Here is a 5643-nt window from a genome sequence, read left to right as displayed (position 1 = left end):
TGGCTGGGTTCATTTACGAAGCCTCTACTCACTGCTGAACGGCTTTCATTTTATTTTCTGGCAACCTCGGCAGCATAGATAATGAAGACTGGTTTCGCATGTGCTATCCTTGTTTTGCTTGTCCTGGCCCTAGCGGATAAACTGCTGTACTGCACCGTGGCTACCAAGGGTGTTGCAGACGAAGATTGTTTTCCTTCTGTCTTGGTAAAATTCTTTGCTGGCGTTTAAAAGTCTCAGGTAATTTTTTCATAAAATTTTTTATTAACAAGTCATATTGTATTTTATTTTGACGTTTGCCATTTGCAAAAGCAGAGAAATCAATTGAATCATTGCAATTGAATAGAAGTAAGAAGAGTGTAAAGAACAAAACGTACACTAGAGGGCAGGACAAGCAAGACAGAATCGGGAAAATCGGAGGAAGGGTAGCAAGAATGCTGGCGACAGTTGCCCATGTAAATTCTCTTATGGAGAGAATCAACCAGTGGTCTTTATCTGTGCTCGGCAGACTAATAGATAATTGTGTAATAGCAGGGGTATGTAGAGATATAGATGGCTGCCAATAAATAATTAAATAAATAATAAAAGCCAATAAATAGTTAAGTTTCCCATAAGGGAATTCGACGGGAAACTACTTTTTTACTAGCGACATTTGTATGGACATGATACGGCGATACGATGGTCCCTTTGAATCAACATCATCTAGGCTGTTGCGGCATATAGACATTCAAAAGGGCCGTTAAGTAAAATTGCCGGAGCCCCTTCTTATGGGAAATTATAAAAACTCAATTAAAATTCCGAAAATTTTTAAATTATTTTTTTTTTAAATAATGATTTCTGAAAATTTTTAATTTATAGCTTTTATCAGCTCTCGATGAAATTATCTGTGCCAAAATTTGTATTCAAAGATATTCTTAATCCATTATTTCGATTTCCTCGGATTGGTGAAAAAATAAAAATCTCGGGTGCGATTTACACAAGGCCGAACAGTCCTTTTGCATCGAAATACCCCATTTTAATTAAGCCTAGTAAAATTTTTCGTCTTATGTTTGAAATTCAAATTTCTAAAATTTATTTTGTTGAAAACCGGTGGGTGGCCAATCGGCGATGATAATACATTTAAATTTGGCAGTGTTCCAAAATTCAAATTATTTGAAACATTACAGAAAAGCGTCTTGTTTTTTTAATACAGACAAATGATAACTGGCAATGCTGTATATTACGTCTGCAAACTTCAACACTTCCCAGTTGAATTTTGCGAATGGTCGAGTAAAAAGAGCTCAAAGATCTTTATATAGAATGCCTTTTTGACTTTTTGTATGTCTCATATACATTGAGATAATCGATGCCCACAGTAAAAATTCCGCCTTTGTTCGTACGAAGAAACAGAAGAGCCCAAACACACTGAATAACAAGTTATTTTTCATTAAGTAAATCTTGTGTTTAAGAATGAAGCACTTTGTTGGGCCTATTAAGCTCAGTTTTTAAGTAGGCCCCCTACTTCACGGGATAGCAAAATGTACCCATTTTTCCTTTAAGAGGCAACTTTTATCTAGATGCCCGTTTCAAAAAAGAAATTCTACTATCTCTGTTTAAACAGTACGTTTTTTCATGTTTCGACAAAGAATGTATGAAGATTAAAATTTCTAAGTGAAATAAATGAAGGGTAATAAACTTTTAATCCAGGTTTTTTAAACTTTCATTTAAATAAATTTAAAAGAATTCTTCAAAATTGCTTGGTTTTTGAAAATCCAAATATGAATTCAGAAACATTCTATTCGATACGCATGTTCCTGTAATTCACGCCGAACGATTGTTTCACGCTGTCACACATAATGCTATACAGGCTCGCGCCAACAATAATAACAAAATGCTTTTTACTCAAATTTTGACGCTGAATCCATGCATGATTCAAAAACTATTTATTTTCTACCTATGTACTTGTAATTATAAAAATAATAACGTCTGTTTTAACAATACGTACACAGTTATCCTTGAAAGTGTCTTTTGCAGGCAAATTAATCTATATGTTTTGATTTTAAATTGTTGGAAGGCTAGCATTAGGGGGGGGATTTGAATGATTATACATAGTTGATGCCTTATTTTCGGCTACTTGTGTATAAAAGAAATTTTTCATTTTCTTGAAAGTTCTAGAATAAGTATGGGGCAAGGTTTTCGTATATCGCTCATATTTTTTTGGTAACACTAGACCTATTCTCCACAACTCGAAAAATCCGTTTTTGAACGACAAGGAATAGGATCTTTATCCATCCACTGGTGAAGACTATGTCAACTTAGTGTCAAATACAGCGAAAAAAATTAGCTACGAGCTGCTGGAATTACTTTAGCGGCGAAGAGTTCCTTTGCAAACTCGAAATAGGCTATATTCCGTGCCTCTCGTTTTGTGGTCGCCATATGGAATCCGAAAGCAATAGTTTGTCCATGGGGGACATACCGTAAGTAATACTTGTAACACCCCGGTTCTCCTGTGTCACTTTTAAAAAAGTTTCCCACCCCTAGGGCGTGCTCTACTTTCGTCCGCGCGTTATGCACAGTAAAATTCCCCCATGACTCAGCATTTAAGCTGACGACGTATGTGTTGAAGTTCTCCCCTCTGTGACCGTCTAGGGTCACTACACCCATATCAATAAGGTGGTTAAGAAAAATTGTTGCGCATACCCTTTTGTTCTCTTTTGAATACTTTGCCATTTTTCGACCAAAAATAACAAACAATTTGTTTGGCTAAGTAAAATACTTCGTGTTTCTGTCTATTTCAATCGATCAGTTTAAGTTACGAATGAGTTCGATCCTAAGAAAATCTCACTTAAATTCAGAAGGAGTATGTACAAATTTCGTAAATAAGAGTTATAACCTCTGCTTAGAGAACTAGTGTAAAAATTAAATCGTTCCTGATTATTTTTTGTTCTTTTACCACATAAATAAAAAAATGAGTTGGGAGTTGATAACTGCAGTATTAAAAAATTTTGATTTCCAACTATGAAAGATTTTTAAAAAACTTTTATTATAATTGCACTTTTTCAGTCAAATACAGGAGCGGAAACATCTTTTGCATCAGGACTTGCTCTGTATGTGGCATGAAGCTGTATAGAAATAGCTGGAACATACCTTCTCAGGCTTAATACATATACCAAAACTTTGAATTCATTACTAACCATCGTTCAACCATCCCATCGTCGAAAGGAAGAGTCATACATTAAATAGATTTTTCTACAAAGTCGATGGGAATAAGTTGTCGTTGAGGCTTTAATTCACCACAAATAGACAAATAAAATCTGTGTGTGTTGAAAAAACTTTTAACTTTATCTAAAACTTCGTTTTTATTTAAATCATATAAAAAGTTAAAAGCATAGGCAACCGCTAAATCACCGCCAGCTTTGGATGATTTTATTTTTGAATATTTTGCTGGGCAATATTATGACAGAATCAGCAGTAGAATCGTTCTTCAATGACTCCGTGATCCTTATAACCAGCGGGTTGCAATGGAGTGTTTCATTATTATCCTTTTCGGCTTGCCTGTGACAAAATTACGCTAAAGGTTTTGTTGTTCCTTGAATGTCATTTTTCTTCTGACCAAGATAGTTTTCAAATGGAAACGCATTTATGTCGTTTATTTCCTAAGACATTGGACAGCAAAAGAAATTGGATTAGAGGTGGGGAAGGAGACAGTAAAAGACTCATAGCTACAAAAATATTCAAGAAATTTTGATACTTTCTTCAGGTAACACTTCTTTCAAAATGACCAAACCCGTATAAACAAGATAATTCCTAAATTCAGTTGCCTTCCAGCGCCTTAAATTATGTGATGAGCGGCCTTTGCGATTAAATTCACCGGGAAAATACTTAATAAGAGATCCAATCAAATAATTTACTCTGAGAATTTTCTCGTCTGTTAGCTTGTTGTTCTAATCACTTTTGCAATATCCATCTTTTAAAATAATGGTTGAAAGGCGTTAAAATTCTCCTTAACAGACTATAAGTGCATATAATCAAGAGGAAAACACTTCAAAATGTTTATATCTAGATGCAAAAGAGATGTAAGTTCCATGTGATGTCGTTTATCTTGTTATTCACCCTTGCGTCAGTCCTGACCCGTGCATTTAATGATTTTAATACAGAACGTCGCATTTTTGTTGTACCAACTACAACATCTTTCACAGCCACGAAACTTGCGTGTCCAACTGTTTCTTAACAAATGTTCGAGCAGGTACACCACAAATGAATATGAATGATTTCAGCAATACAGTTTCCCTATTAATATAAATTCCGTTAATTTCAATGTGTTTAAGTTCCTTAATTAATGGCTCGAGAAACAAATTTAAATCAGGTGGTTTTCCGCCATTCCCACAAAATATAGAAACTGGAAATGGTCTGCTATCATTTGCATTCTTAACCCTGCAAAGAATTGGTCAGAAAACCGAAGGAGAACTTTTACGAATAAGGAGTCCCTCAATACTTATTTGTAATTCTGCACCGACTGAACCAAGAAGTCCAATTCCCAGTTAACGATCATCATCTATATGCCACGGTCTTCGTTCACCGCTGAACCAATGTTTCCTTGAATAGCCCAGCCAAACGCGGTAAGAATCGTTTTCGGCGCGTTCATGAAATTTTTTCGGATTAATTGGATTTTTCATGAAATTCCAAACAAAAAATTTAAAAACTAGTTTCTACTTTTTGCGTTTTTGCGCTCAGTGCAGTACTTGAACTAACCGATAAAACGAAAAAGTAGAAACCCCTGTTAAAAGTTTTTGTTTTGAAATTTTTACTTCAAATTTTATAGAAATCAATAGATCACATCGAGAAGTATCCATTTCTTTGGTTTTCATTTTTCATCTAGCAATAAACCGTAATTCAGTTTTTAATTTGGGGGGGGGATTCTTCTGTATATCTGGATAGATGCAGCAAGTATAATTCTTCATTGTACTCTTTTTTCTGTAAGAGACAAGTTCTTCTGCAGGGCTTCTGTGGGGTTCTTCAGCATCCTAAGGAAAAGCTGAATTATTACATTTTGTTCATAATAATGATTGTTTTGTTTTACCATATTTCGGTAAAAGTGACTTTGATGAAGTCGAATACCGTGGTCAGTTGTAACGTGGAAGACGTTGTCTCGGTTTTTACTAGAGATATTTGTATAGCCTTCGTCGCTGACCAAACATTTGAAGACAAGCCTGACATAAATTACCTGTATTACATTTTTACAACTCTTCTGACAGTGTTTCATTATCCAGTTTCATTTTCTTCTTTCGTTGGTTTTCCACCCATCTCTGCTTACGTGCTTCAGTTGCTTTCTGTTAGGCACCTCCTCTTGTGTGCTTGACTTTCCTCATTTCCTTGTACACTTTACTCATTCTTGTCGTTCTCTGGCTCTTCCTTATCACTTTCCTTATCCCCTTCTATACCTTCATCCTCCTCCTCTAAGCTTCGCTCATCTTCGTTGTCTTCCTCAGTCACTGTCAAAGAGTCTGAGGTTTCATCACCGTATTATTGCTTCCCAAATTTTCATCAGATTTGTCGTACACAACCGTGTCGTAGACAAATTCTGATGACAGCTCGTAATTTAAAGAAATAATTTAAAGTTAAATTAATGATTGAATTTATAATTCAAGAATTCGAATTTCTTAGGAA

Source organism: Daphnia pulex, chromosome 12, assembly GCF_021134715.1.
Source record: "Daphnia pulex isolate KAP4 chromosome 12, ASM2113471v1".
NCBI classification, from domain to species: Eukaryota; Metazoa; Arthropoda; class Branchiopoda; order Diplostraca; family Daphniidae; genus Daphnia; species Daphnia pulex.
The sequence above is the reverse complement of the archived record's forward strand: the minus strand, read 5'-3'. Positions refer to the sequence as shown.